Here is a 15,850-nt window from a genome sequence, read left to right as displayed (position 1 = left end):
GAGTGAATTGTCACTTTGTCTGAATGCACTTTTGTCTGTTTTTAATAGAGGTGGGAATCCCCATACATCCCACGATACGATATTATTGCAATTTTTTAAAATATTTTGCGATATTCAGATTCTGTCCATAAAGGTAAACTTTATCAATATTCATTTTCTCTAATATCAAAGTCTCACACTCAGTCTTTCTCTCATTTCAGTTTGATTGTTGACAAACTGAACGGTTTGTATTACAGTCTAGTCCAACTTAACTGAATCAACCATCTGGTACAATTATAGCTATTCTGAACTATGCAGTTTATGAAAACTATGCAGCCCCTTCAGCAACTGAAGAATTTGAAAGTAAATTAAAACAAAATATAATTTTACATTAAATAAAAAAGTTTTAAACTTAATTCAAATAAAACATGTCTTAAATTAAAATAAGTAAACTGTCATGTTTATTGCTGCCAAAAACAAGTTAAACACATTTGGACAGTGAAGGAATGTCAGGATTCTTGCTCAGAAAAAGGATCAACATGCTCTGAAGTCAGAGCACAAAAACCTTTTTTGTAACAAAGTATCGATTTCTGCTGTCCCTGTATCCATACATTATTAGCAAACAAAATATCACCATGCTACACAGTATCGATTATTCCCCCCACCCCTAGTTTTTAATAGCTAATATTAAATCTTTATGCTAACATAATGCAACTATAATATTAGAAGGTTACTTGGCAACCATTTCATGTGCTTGTCAAAAACATATATCGTTAACATTTTAGATAACTTATCATCTGCGTTACTGTTTTAAAATGACGCTACTGGCACTGACTACTAAATTTCTGGTATCATGTAGTCCCTCCTTACAAGCGTTTATTCTTAGTGTTTAAGAGGCCACAGAGGCCAGAATAGTGGTTTTAATCTCCTCAACCGTTCATTGGTTGCTGCAAATCCCAACTGCAAAGGTAACTAGTTTGACCAGCTTAGTCTTCTTTGTTTCAGTATTTCCAGATGGCTTGCTTGTCATTTCTGAGGCTAGCAGGAGAAAAACTCTTCGTGAAGTTCTAATATCCTTTGCATGATCTTCGGGTAAATTACCGTAAAATGCACACAAATGATCAATAATAAGAGAAGCACACTGACACTCCCCCTTCGCACCAGCCTGTTTTGTTTTTACCACCACGCATGTGTTAATGAATTAGAATCATTCAAAACAAACAGGAAATACAACCTGCATACTCCCAACCTTCCAATGCATACTTGTCTATATAAGGAACAACATTTACCTTGAGGTGAAGTGGCGAAAGCAGTGAGTATGTTGCAAGTTCAATTGTTCTTAATAACAACTTTGTCCAGTGTTCCCAATCAGCAAAGACAAACCACAAGGCAGGAAGAAGACGCCAAAATGCACCAAACATCAGACAGATGAGTCCGTCCGCAGCACGAGGACAGTCAATGATGTTTTGCAGCATGGTTTGAATTTCTTGCAGTGAAGAAATCCTGATCTTTCAAGAGTTAAAATACTTGGTGTCTGGGACCCCGTAAACCCACGCTGTGAATACACCGTCAGTCTTTTCACAGACTAGTTTAAAGTTGTGCTACAGATGCATAGAGATATAGAAACCTTATTATTAGCTTACAGTATTAAGTTTAATGCTATGTAGACCAGTAACAGACAGCTAGTGTCAAGTTACAAAAAGCAGTGAGGCTTAAAAAACTTTCAGTCTGATGTTTTCTTATGTGAAACTGAGCAGTTTAATCACTGAATTTACCAGAAAGCACTGCCTCTAATTAAGTTTTAATTAAGTGTCATTAAATTTCTGTGAGTCTGGAGAAAATATCGGTCACCACTGTGTGTGTACACGATTAACTAAGCTGTTTTTGTTTAAAATGAGAAAAAGGAAAAGAATCCATTGATCATCTGGATGTTCACGCTCTTTATTACAGGTTGTGCCTCAAGCCAGATCACATGGCTCTGCTATCAGGGAGCACTTCCAGCCACCTCAACACTTTTCTCCTCAGTCTTCCTTTTGAATAGCTGCTGCCGGCGTCGAGCCAAAGTGCTTAATGAAAGCGGAAAAACACATTAATCTACAAACTGGTGAACTGGCAGCAGCTCATTATATTGCACAGGTGAGAAGACGTGCAAAGCTGCTGGCCCATGGCAATCCTGAACTATAAAGACAGCACTGTCAGGCTGAACAGCCGAACTGTTAAAATACTACAACACACTCATTTTAGTTTATAATAACTGAGTTAGATCAATGTAAGAACTGGTGGACAGATGGAACCAGGCACAGCAATGACTCTATGATCTTTGAATAGAGCTGAAATAATTAGTGACCCTAAAATATCCAACAGTGCTGCTACGGTGCAGCCGATAACATTCACTAAATCCAGCAGTTCTTTGAGTTGGGGCTGGAAACAGCAGGGGAGCTACCCCAAATCCTTCCAGCGCTGTGGATCCATGTGCGGAGCATGATCTTTCCAGCACTTATTCCCATCTCCTCCCATTTTGATCTCCCAGCTGTGCAGTCAGTCTCTCTCTGTCTTTGTGTCTCTGATATTGAAAACACCAAACTGCCTGAAAAATATTCTTTCAAGACTCACAGTGTGAAGTTTACTGTATAGGACGGCTCAAACCCTCAGAGGGAGGAGCAAAGGCCTCGGGCTCACTGCAGAAGTTCACTCAGAGCAGAGAGTCTTGTCCTGTTGATCTAATCCCTGGGCTACTTCCTGTTGTGGCCACTCCTGACACCATTCTTTGTTCCAGAGAGTGAATGTGGGCGTGTGCATGCGGCACAAAAGACAAAAGCCGGTTATAAAATCTCTCTCATCTCACTAAAGTTTTGTCTTTCTTCTCTCCCCTGAAACAAAACAAAGCCCTTGAGAGCTGCAACTGTGCTGCAACAGATCCAAGGACGGAGTGAGAAGACTGATCACAGAAACGGGCCAATCAGAGCAGTTCAAAGGAGAACAGAACCGCATTGGTGATCGGGGCTGTCACATGACAACTGGACGATGAAATGAACGACTAACAAAAATGCCCCATTTGACCAATCACTGTGTAACAGCAAATGTGGAAACACACGGACGAGATCATGATTTCCCCGAGGTTTCAGGTGATTAAAGTGAGCAAAATATTAGGCGTGGCACAAAACCAGACAAACATTTGTCGTGTTCAGCTCCTTTGTGGCCATCGGTGTTGAAAGATTTAATCATAATTGACCTTATTAAGATCAGATGGTGGCGTGCTAAAAGCCAAAACTAGCACGTTCAACCATTAGCTGGATCCATGTTTGCTAATCAGTGCAAGGCAACACACTACATAGAATTGTGTTCAGTACCTCGTAGCAAACCATGTTTGTGTCAGAAAATTACAAAACAAACCCCAAAAAAGCTTCAAAAGGCAGCATCACAGCAAACACGGTTAAGAGATCAAACTTAGCAGACAGAACGGTTTTGTTCTTCTACAAAACCATAAAAATGCTCTTTGATGTGAAGGTTTAATATTGGTACAGGAAGTTAAATCTTCTTTAGCACTACAGTAATAAACAGGTAATTGTAACACAGTCTGAACAAAGTACTATTTATAAAAGCTGAAACCTTAAATATAAAAGGTTGTTCTTGAAAAATCGTAAAAATCTTTGGTGCAGGACAACCAAGGATGAAGGTTTCTACTCTGAGTCTTTAATAACCTTTAACTGTTTCTGTAGTTCCAAATTAACACGTGAAAACTATTTAGGAAAGAATCGTTTTCTTACTGGGGCGTCAGTTTGTGTTTCAACAAACTATTGTGTGATTGCTATGTGACAGGTTCGGATTTCCAAGCTAAGCTAATCCAATAACCCACTACACACCTGGGTGGTTGTAAACCAAGTAAACACCAATAAAGATTAAATCAAGTTTCAGCTATTTTTATTTGGGAGCAATTCCCCTGGGTGCCAAATACTGCAACATCGGGCAAGAGTATCAATAACTAACAATAAGTCCCTTTTTTAAGGTTTTTGTTAAACAACCCAGCTTCATACTACTAACACCTAGTTTCATTTATTTATGTGTTTAATTACAATAGACAAAAAGCTGGGCTGTGCTCACATTTTTCCATAGCTAACACCACTGGTACTCAACTCACGGTGAATAGCACTGGTATAGAAAGTCCAGTTAGAGAGAGTTTCCTCCAACAAAGGTCCAGACTATCATAAAGGCCAACGTGCATTTCATTTCAGTGCAGTAGATTTTGTATCAGAGTCTTTATAGAGTCAACAACTGGTTGTCAAACACAAACCATAAAGCAGAGTTCAACAGTGGGTGTTTGTAGCCTCTGTTAAACAGAAGCTGCAGGTTCCTGCTTTAACAGGAAAGTATGACTCCAAAGAAAGCTGTGGGTGAGTCTGTGTGTGAAGACAACGAGAACATTACAGCTATTTTTGTAAAAGATGCGCTCACACTGACAAGTGCTTACAGTTCTTATATCATAGGACAAAACTGAAGACTTCATCCATCCATTCGCTTCCGCTTCTCCTTTTCAGGGTCACGTGGGGCGCTGGAGCCTATCCCAGCTGTATTAGGGCGAGAGGTAGGGTACACCCTGGGCTGGTCGCCAATCTGTGGTGGGGCTAACTCATAGACAGAGACAACCAGTGTTGCTCACATTCACTCCTACATTCACACCTACGGGCAATTAAGGCTACGTTCACACTGCAGGCGAAAGCGCATCAAATCCCATTTTTTTGACCCTATGCGACCCATATCCGATCATGGTGTGACAGTGTGAACGGCACAAATCCAATATTTTCAAATCCGATCTGGGTCACTTTCGTATGTGGTCCTGAATCCGATACATATCTGATGTTTTAGAAAGCGACTGCTGTGTGAACGGTCAAGTCGCATTAAATCCGTCTTTTATGTCACTGACACAAGACAGACGCCAATTATCAGCGCTCGATAAGACATCGCGAACGCTTCCTGCCCATCCAGTGAAACTGTTGGGAAGACAACGTTGGAGAAACGTGAACATTTTATTTGTACTGTATAATCTGCAGATTCTGACAGAAATCTGCAACTATCCTTTGAAGCAGCGCTCCTCTAAAACAGCAATAAGGATCATTATTAGGTTATTTACATTATTATGTAAATAAAATAACTTAAAGCAAAAATTGGGAAACGTGAAGTCCGAAGTCTTTATATTAAGGCCATCAGTCAAACAATACTGTTGGTCTGGGTCTAAACAGAGCGCGTTGTGTGTGACGTCTTCTTTTGCGCATGCGCCGCTTTGAGCGTTCACACTAGAGCGCGTTTGCTGTCGCATTTTATTTGTAGTGTGAACGAGCAGACAAAAAAATCGGATTTGATCGAAAAATCGGAATTGAGCATCAAGACCTGCAGTGTGAACATAGCTTTAGAGTTTCCAATTAACCTGTCCCCACTAACTGCACGTCTTCGGACTGTGGGAGGAAGCTGCAGTACCCGGGGAGAACCCACCCAAACACGGGGAGAACATGAAAACTCCACACAGAAAGAGCCTGTTCTTCTTAATGCATTTCCAAGCAGAGCTGGACCAAACACATCTCCACACTTTGTAAGGCCTCTTTGACCAAAACGCAGAGCAACGCCATGTTGCAGTCCACAATTAGCAACCTCGACTCACCCAAGATGACTTGGGCGGAGCTGAACCACAGGGTTTAAGAAAAGCACTCATCGAGAGCTCGGACTAAATGGGAACTGTTGGGAAAGAATTCCAAGCTAATGACATGTTAAATTTATTATCCTGGGAGAACCCGGTAAGGCTCAAAGGTGAAACTGCTCTACTTAGAAGGCTCCAAGTCAACACAAACATGCCTTCTTTGTATACACACTTTGTGTACTACAGTTCATATTTATCATTGTAAAGTCTTCAGTGTGGGTCACAAACTTTGGACTGTAGATGCACCAGTCAGTCAGTCAGGATTTAAGATTAGCAGATTTATCAGTGTTACTGTACAAGCTGGTAAATACACAACAACAGCTGCAGTACGAAATGCCAAACTAGGATTGATGAAGTTTACAAAAATGTTTCCACACAGATTTTTACTTGCGCTGCTGCCGAGGTATGATAATGGCTGCCAACGTTTATTTGGCAGCGCCTTTTTGTCCTTTATCCTTCCAAGAGAACGAAGCCATCTGCAGTATGTTTCCCTTCAACAGGTTTGTATGAGAAAGTTAAGCTGGAGGTTTATATGGTTTCTTATATGAGGGATTAACATTCTGCATATTAGTCGTCTGACCGTGTCATGTTACTTTCTCTGAGTGACAGAAACACAAATGTGAGCTTACATGTGACTGCTGCTCCATTACAGCAACATAATTCAGTTGTTTTAAATAATTACTTATTAACTAGGGCTGCACGATTTTGCATAAAATGAGAATCACGATTTTTCTGCTTAGAATTGAGATCACGATTCTCTCACGATTTTCTTTTCCAGTATAAATATTTATTGCACTTATTAACTGCACATCAACTTCATAACAGTTGAGACTGAACATAAAAACAATAAATAAACATAAAAACAACAAATGTCTCACATTTTGTCGTTGCCGCAAAATGTTGTACTGCTTGAACTTCCATCTCCACCGTTGCTCGACACTGCGTGTACAGAGCAGGTAGTGCAACATTTTTAAAATAGTTGTGGGACGGCACTGTGTAGCGTTTGTCTAGGGTGTTGATCAGTGTTGCAGTGTTGATGGAGCCATATCTTTGGTCAGGTGATAAGTAACAGCCTCCGTAATTTCTTTGTGCCTACGGGAGTTCGACGGGTGTAGGGAAGCGCTGTATAAGGTTCCCGTTATTGATGTTTGGGTGGTTGACCGGGACGGATGTTCTCCTGTCACTTTCTCGTCATCCCTGACGTGCTCGCCGTTGTTTTTTCCTGCCAATTTTAGCAGCCAGCTTCTGTATCACGTGGTATAAGGCTCCGCCCTCGTCATTTGTTGAGCAGGAAGAGTGAGCGCTTGTTTTCATGCAGATTACGTCCCGGATCAAAATGCGGTACAATCGTCGTCGTCGTCTTTTTTTTTTTTTTTTTTTTTTTTTTTTTAAATCGTTGTCATTTGGAAATGAGATCACACATAAGTATGAATCGAGATCGTGATTTTCTAACGATTAATCGTGCAGCCCTATTAACATTATTATTTTTATAAACATCACAGTATATGTGGGATAACGAGACGCGATTAACGCCTCACGACCAGCAATCGTATGGTCGCAAGAAAGTCAAACCTGTTTGAAATCCTGTCGCCTGTCGTGAGGGTGTCAACGCAACCTCTCACACTGCGCACGCGCAAACACAAGAATGAAAGTGAAAAAGACGGAGCAGCACGGCAGCGTGTGATCTGGACACAAGTGATGGAGGCACAACTTGTATAAGCTATAAGCTTCATGTTATGGACGCACAGTGTGAGCACTGAGGTCACATCAGAGCATCGGGTCGTATAGTGCGAGACCCTGCATCGTGACCTACGAACTTCTAACCCCTGCGATTCAATTGTACAGTTTGAGCAGGAGCTTAATAACGCCACTGAAAAAAAACAAAACAAAACAAAAGATCGCAGAGTGTATGCCAGCTTTAGGAGGTGATTTGGAAAGATCTTGGTGGTTCTTGTTGATCAAAGTTCTTGTTTTTTTAGTTACTCCAGCTGAAGTAAACCACTGACAACTTCTGGGGTTGAGAAAAAGAACGCTGCTGTAAAGAAATGGAAGCATTTCATTTATTGACAATAAAATATACAAAGAGCTTTGCAGTTAAAACGAACTCCAAAGAATGATTGCATAGGTAAAATTGGACTTTATCAGCCAGCTGTATCTGCACGTACGTTTAGACTGAGGACAACTGAAACATTCACGGTCTCTGAATAAAAGCCCACAAATGCTTCTAGAGGTCCCAGAAAGAGTACACTAAGAACAAGAGCTGCTAATAACTAATTACGGCTGCCAAGGAGGTTGTGTTTTTGGTACGTGTAAGTCATTCTGATCAACGTTGTACGGGTGTGTGGTAGGGCTGCCACGATTAGTCGACTACTCACGATTTCGTCGACTATTAAAATCGTCGACGCGTCGTTTGAAGCTTTGTAAGATCACAAAAGACGCAGGAATAAGTAGTAGGATTTAAGAGTGTAATAACGGACTGAAACAGAAGATGGCAGCACTGCATGTACAAGGATGCCAGCTGCCGTTAAACCCCGAAGAAGAAGAAGCTGTGTCCCAGAATTCATAGCGCAGCCCTGCGCAGTTTCCAACAATGGCGGCAGCTAGTTAGTTTTAATATTACTCTTATTATTCTTTCTGGGTCACAAAATAAACGTTTAACATATTTTCAGGCGAGAATGTAGCTGTGTAAACCTCAAATATCTGCTCAGTTTATCAAGACACCACATATTTTCAAAAGCGCTCCGACGTTTTCGGAGACGTCTGTTAGCCACTAGCTCGATAGCTAGCCGGGGGCTAGGCTAACTAGAGCCGTGAGAACACCGGACTCCCGGCAAATCGCTTTCAAACCCACCGCCGTCTTTCACTACTCAGGTTAAACATGATATATAAGTCACTTAGATAACTTAAAAATGTTATTGTTTGGCTTTTTTTAGTATTTTATTTGTTCCTGAGTAAATCGGTTTGGCTGAGATTAAAGTTATAGTTTTTACACAGCTGAATAAACGTCAAGCAGACAGCTGATTATCAGAAGTGTGAGATGCTCGAGAATTTACTCCGGTATCCTGTTATATTTTAGATAGCAAGGAGTTTATTAAACTTCACCGAAACAATCTGCAAACTTCATTAAAATTTAATAAACTATCATCTTGTCTTTATTTTTAGTTAGCACAGACCTTAAACACTTAAAGTTGTAAGCTAATGATAGTTATATAAGAGCAGATGCTGCTGGTGCAATAAGCTGTACGTCCAATGGATGCATGATGTGATTAGTCGACTATCAAAATAATCATTTGTGGCAGCCCTAGTGTGGAGTGGGTCACGGTAACAATTTGCCACACCCACCAAGCTCTTCATGATCGACTTCTTTATTGATCAAATATCGACAAAAAGTCTTAGAACTTGGAAACTGTGATTCTTACAAGAGTGGTGTGTATCGTAAACATACAGAACGCACTGTACAAAGATCTAAAATATGTCGCCTTAGACTTCTCACCTCTCCTTCCAGGTGAATACACTGACGTGAAGGTTAAAGTGACGATAATGCTATATGGAGCTATTTAAAACAGCTTCTTTGTGTTGCTGCTTGCACTACAATGTCGACAGAGAGTTCCCAGAGAAGACAGGCTAGTTTACCCAGGTTGAATTACAATTGCAGAGGGCAAAACTGGCTCAAGTTGTCGCTTTTTCTTGACATTTTCTTGCCTGAAACACATGAGCCACCCAAATACTACTTGCAGTGAAATTCTAAATGTCCATCTGATTCTAAAAGCACTTAAACAACAGTTCTGTGGTCCATGTTGACACTTAACCCCACCCCTCCAACGCACACGCTTGTCTACATCTGTGTGATGCGAGCGTGCCGAGGGGCAACGGCTGCCTCCACACATTATGTAACCAAGCTCAGACAAACACACTCAGCAACCCTCACGCTGAGCCTGGATCAGTGGGTGAAGGGTTGACGGGCAGTGGAGGGGATGCCACTTTCTCCTCACCCTGCCTGCACCCCATTCTAGCTACACATTAACCCCGAACCTCAGAAAAGGACGCAGGCCTTGCATTAGAGGGAGAATGAGGATGTCAAAAAGAGGTCACCTGCAGCTGCTGGCAGGGATTAAAGCTTTGTATGTGTACGCAGGCTTAAACTTACATGGCCTTTCTTTGCTTTGTAATTCCATCCACTCGTTCATCGTAATTCCCTTACAAGGACTAGGAACAGCAATATTCCTTAAAGAAAAAAAAAACAACTCTTTATAAAAAGAAATCCTCCGAGTCGCCTTGTACACAGAAAATATATATGAAAGGCACCTTTGAAAGGATTTATTAAGCTGTGGCACTGAGGTTCAGCTACAGCTGAGGGGGAACTCGTAAAGCTGAATACATTTTCAAACGGCTGCTGAAAACTAATAAAAAACACCAGCTACCAAATTCATAACTTAAGGAACTCCAGATTGCTTCCTATGTAATTGTATGTAGGTCTGGATTTTACACTCTGGGGAAATACTAAAGGGGGGGGGTCCACATTAATTTGTTTCATACGCAGCTGTGGCTCTGACAGTGTTTTATTTAAAATGATGAATGAATAAAGATGTGGGGAAAATGTCTCTTTACTTCCATGTATTCATCACTACACACTGAAGGAGTGTTCTGTGCAGACTCTCGGTGCTGGACGAAAGCTTACAAGTAAGGAAACATTATTAACCCTGAAGCCAGTTTATTGGCTGCTGTTGCTCAGAGTTTTTTGTTTGTTCCTATAGTCCTTCAGTCCTTCATCACTGTCTTTGTACAAGCTCACATTCAGCCCTACAAATGTATGAAAATGGACGCAGACACAGAAGTATCTGCTGTCACACATGAAGTTGAGAGACATCCTATTCTTAATCCACAGGGTCTAATATGCTGTCAGCCCACCCTTTGCACCTATAACAGCTTTGACTTTCCACAAGGTTCGGAGTGTTTTGTGGAATTCATAACGATTGTTCCAGAGGTGCATTTGTGAGGGGATGACGAGAAGGCCTGGCTCACAGTCTCCACTGTTCATTCAGGTTGAGGTCAGGAGTCTGTGCAGGCCAGTCAAGTTCTCCTACACCAAACTACTCATCCATCTTTATGGGCCATCCCCAAACTGTTCCCACTAAGTTGGGGGGAAGAAATGAAGCATTAACAGTTACTTTCACTGGAACAAAGGGACCAGAAAACAACCCCACACCATAATTCCCCCTCTACCAAACTTTACACTTGGCCTGGTGCAGTCACACAAGTATTGTTCTCATGGCAACCGCCAAACCCAGACTGCCAGACGGAGACGTGCCAGAGAACAAGTCTCCACTGCTCTAGAGTCCAGTGGTGCTGTGCTTTACATCAGCGGTCTCCAACCTTTTTTGCGCCACGGACCGGTTTATGCCCGACAATATTTTCACGGACCGGCCTTTAAGGTGTCGCGGATAAATGCAACAAAATAAAACTAGTACCGGTACCGAAAAAAAGAAGATTTATTCCTAACACACGTGAAAAGACCCAGGAAAACCGAGTAAACGATAAAACGATAACAAAATAACGCTGAAAACCGATAAAAACCCTGAAAACTATACATTTCACACCTGAGCCTCAACTCTCGCGGCCTGGTACCAAACGACTCACGGACCGGTACCGGTCCGAGGCCCGGGGGTTGGGGACCGCTGCTTTACACCACTGCAGCTGACGCTTTGCGTTGTGCTTGGTGATGTAAGGCTCCATGAAGCTCTCTAAACACTGTTCTTGACCTAATCTGAAGGCCACATGAACTTTGGAGGTCTGCAGCGACTGACTGTCACTGAGAGCACCGACCGGACATGTTGCACAGTTAGCATCCTGTCATAGTACCACACTGGATTTCACTGAGCTCCTTAGAGCAGCACGTTCCTTCATAAATGCCTAGGTGCTTGATTTTATACACCTGTGGTCGAGGAACTGGAACACATGAATTCAATGATTTGGATGGGTGAGTTGATTAAATATACTGTAATATGACTTTAATGATGATATTATGGTGGAGGAATATCATCTTAATTCTTCCACTGTAACAACCTCAGATGCTTCTATGACATACACATTTGGATTATGTTAAAGCTTTAAGTCAGAGGTGGCTGCTGTGATTGGCAGTTGTGCCAAAACAGGCAGCTGTAGCCAGGAGCTTCAGCTAGGCACTGAAGAGTCAGTGAATCACTGAGTAGCTCAAGGTGGATGTTAAATTACAGATAGAAGAATAATACTGTGAAAATGTGTAAACTACAGTGAAGTAGTTTACACATTTGCGAAACAAGTAAAAGATCCACGAGGAGACAAATCCCCAGAACGGCATCAGGCTAAAAAAGACCTCAGACCTGCTGTGGAAGCCCCTTATGAATCAGCAAGCAGCCAAAAATCAGCTTTTACTGTCTTTTTTCAAAGATTAGGATCACAATTTATTAATGTAACACTAATAACATTACTTGATATCAGTAAAAAACTAGAGCCATGTATCTGTATATGCACTAGTTAGTTGTAGCACTCAAACCAGGGGTATACCACCATAAAAGCTTTGGAAAATGTAAAGGAGTGCATAGATTTTACACTTTTAACAGCATTTACATAAGTATGACAGCCCCCCCCCCCCAAAAAAAAAAAGTAATTAAGTAATGGATAAACAACAAAATAACAAATAAGTTCCTGTTTTCCATCATCTGCTATAGAATTGACTGTTTTCTTTTAATAGTGAGTCCACAGTTTGTTTGAAAGGTAAGGGCATTTTCTTTAATTTTATTAAAACTTCATATTTTCAGCTGTGAGTACTCCAGCTTTATCATGCAGGCTGTAAGTGGCAAACGATAGAAAAGGAGTTTGACATCCCTGAACTACAACTCTGGACAGAAAATAAATGACTGAGCCCACCTTGACTGGTCCACATGCTTAGCAAACACTCGGTCATTTGAATAGGAATGGCAATAAGAATTGTGAGGCCGTACATTAACGACACACCCACCCACACCCTTACTGCAGAGAAGTACAACAGACTGGTGCTAACACCTATATGTGCAACCCAGTGCATAATAGCATAAACTCATATACCAGGCCTCTCCCTATAGAAGCAGCTATATTCATACATGACACATGTATGACTCTGAATCCTCCAGCAGCTTTTCAGGCAAACTTTGGCACGCGAGCGCCCACGGACAGACCGACCTATGGGCTCATGTCACAGCAAAGGAGCGAGCAGTGACGGTGGAGATTACACTACAGACACACAGACACTACATAGTTGTCACGTCTTTCCTCGTTCACCTCTGACTGCAGAATGTAGAGTAACCCGTGTCACACAGTGCGGTGGCGGTAAGAGGAAGCCGGTGTAGGTGAACCTGGGGACGTCACAGAGCTGCAGTGCACCGGCCAGACGACGACGGCGTTGCCCTGGAGCTGGAGTACAGCAGGCCGGCGCAGCGCCGGGGTTGACGGGAGGACAGCGCTCACCTTGCACCGGCGTCCCCGAGGAGAAGCTTTCAGCCTGTTTTCGCTGAAGTGTCAAACTGTCTCACTCAGCAGCACTCCACCGCTCAAATAAAAGCGCCTCCCGGTAGCGTCCACGTAAACCCGCTGAACGAGGAGCTGCAGTTGTCTCGTGAAGAAACAAGCTCAACAAACACGTTAAAAAATCAAATAAAAGCTGCTTTACCGACTCGAGCCGGCGTCCGCTAATGCCTCTCCTTCCGGTGTTAGCCTCCTCTACCGGTCCGCTTTCAGGTGCCTGGAGACTGGAGAGCAACGTCCGCTAGCCGGTACTGTCAAAGTCATGGCCACGGTGTGCACAGGGAACTCCACAGCGTTTACGAGTTCTCTATGCTCGGTCCTCCCCCATGCCTGTACAGTACGGGTGAACGCGGGTCAGGAGCCTGCGAGGGAGGCTCTACACCGAGGGTCTGCAGCACCCTCTAGCGGACGGATGTGAACATCCAGCGCGGAGGGTTATATAATGCACAGAACCTGGATGATTTTAATAATACAACATTTAAACTTACTCTCATGTTAGCTGTCAGGCAGGACTCTGAAGGCGCGCCCTGACTAACTGGGTTTTTCTGGACATCTTCAACCTGTCTGCCTTAAATCTTCTGTACCCAAAAGATCAGCTGTCTGTTGCCTTAGTGATTATAGTCCTGTGGCCCTGACTCCATGAAGTGCTTTGAGAGGATGTTCACAACACATCAAGGACGTCATCTATGTTGGTCTGGACAGCCATCAGATGGAAAGTTCACAGGATGTAAGTCCTGACCCACCTGGAACATCACAACTCTTATGTCAGGGTGCTGACGGTGATAAACCGGCTCTGAAGCTTCATAACCCGGGTCTGTCGACATCGCCGCGACACTGGATCAGAGACTTCCTCTCCATCAGGCCTCGGGTGGTGCGACTGAGGAGCTGGACATCTTCCACACTGGTCCTGAACACGAGCACGCCACAGGGCTGTGCGCTCAGCCTGGTCCTATTCACTGTCTTCACTCGCGTTTGTTCTGCCATTCATTTCACTAACACAGTTGTGAATTTTGGAGACAATGATGAGACTCACTATAGAGAGGAGACCCAACACCTGACACGCTGCTTAGACAACATCCTCGTCCTGAGCACCAGCGAGAACAAGGGGGAAATTGTGGATTGCAGGAGCAGAGCGTGTCCACATAGCATCTGACCTGAGCTGGTGGCTGAACACATCGCACCTTGTGAAGAAAGCCCAACAAAGGCTGCACTTCCTCAGGAAGCTAAAACGGACCAGGCCGTCTTCTCGACTGCTTGTGAACTTCTGAGTCAAGTTTGCCTCAAACAATTAACGGGAAAAGTGAAGCAGCACAAAAGTGTTTGACTTTAGAAACTATTTATATGTACCTATAACGTGGAGTAAAAATACAATTAAACATTTTTTTCTCAGTTTAACCAGTTTTCTTTACAATAATACTGATTTGTTTTTTACTTCATTAACACTAAATAAAGCATAAACGTCCGATAATATCAATATTTCTGTTTTGTTTAAATCAGCCCTTGTGCTCAATGGAGGCACAGTCATACTGAGAGGAAGAACAACACCAACTCACCAGATCCACTCCCTGTAAAGCTGAATGATGAAGATATTTCTTTTAATTTGACACTTTTATTTGACAAATAAACTCTGGTGGATTATAGTGAAGAAATATAGAATTATAGAAGACTGTAAATTGCTGATTCGGCCTGCATATTCTCAAAAATTCCAAAGTGGACAATGAGATAGTACATTTTTAAGATGAGTCAATAAAGGAATTACAGCAATGTGCACATTAATAGACGGGAAAACATTCAAATCCTTCGAGAATCTACAGAGACAATTTGGACTGGATACATCAGATTTATTTAGGTATTTTCAATTAAGACACTTTTACAATACAGACATTAGGAAGAAGTTCTTGAGAGAAGGAAGCCATATAATAGGAATAATAACAGGTGCATATAAAATTCCTCCATCAAGAATTTTATCGAAATTATATAATGGTCTGCAAAATTTGAATAGGAATGAAACATTATATATCAAACAAAAGTGGGAATCTGAATTACATCTTGAGTTGTCAGAGGATGACTGGCTCACGCAGCATAATTCCACCAGCTCTAGACGATGGAGAGAATATGGCTGGAAAAATGTGATTATTCTTTATTACTCCTTATATCAAAAGCAAGCAGCTGAAAACACCCCAACGATGCTGGAGATTATGTGGAGACTGGGACGCCAATCATTCTCATGTGTTTTGGAAGTGTAAAAACATCAAACCTTACTGGTCTTACTGGGAAAGCATTGGTAACAATGAAGAAAGCGCTGGGGTATGACGTGCCGTGTGAGGCACGAGTAATGTATTTTGGAATATGGGAAAATGTAACAAAGGAGGACCATTACTTTAAAATTATGTTGTTGTCGAGCAAAAAGGTAATAACAAAAAACTGGCTGAAAAGTGACCCTTTAAAATTGGAAGAATGGACTGATGTAATCGAGGACATGCATATAATGGAGAAAATGACTTTGAGACTGAAATCTGATAAACACCGAAAACAGTGGACAAAATGGATAGCCTATAAGACTCACTCAGCCCCATAAGGCAGGGACCGCTCCTCGTTGGGTTTTCTTTCCTCTTCCACAGATTAGGTGTCCTTTATTCCTTT

The 15,850-nt window shown here is 42.2% G+C and overlaps 1 protein-coding gene across 2 annotated transcripts in view; it reads right to left on the bottom strand.

Annotated features, from left to right (window-relative positions):
- LOC146520778 (thyroid hormone receptor alpha) overlaps positions 1–13,656 on the bottom strand; it is a 127,756-nt gene extending 114,100 nt beyond the window's left edge. Inside the window, exon 1 of one of the 2 annotated variants that reach the window (XM_085157393.1) lies at positions 12,965–13,656. The gene's annotated coding sequence lies outside the window, so the exon portion shown is untranslated. The remainder of the gene's footprint in view (positions 1–12,964) is intronic. The other variant, XM_085157392.1, reaches the window with a different exon arrangement.
- Between the last annotated feature and the right edge of the window lie 2,194 nt (positions 13,657–15,850).

The sequence above is a fragment of the Neolamprologus multifasciatus genome, chromosome 4, assembly GCF_963576455.1.
Source record: "Neolamprologus multifasciatus chromosome 4, fNeoMul1.2, whole genome shotgun sequence".
NCBI lineage: Eukaryota > Metazoa > Chordata > Actinopteri > Cichliformes > Cichlidae > Neolamprologus > Neolamprologus multifasciatus.
Note: the sequence above shows the minus strand (reverse complement) of the source record. Positions and strands in the feature narration are given on the sequence as shown.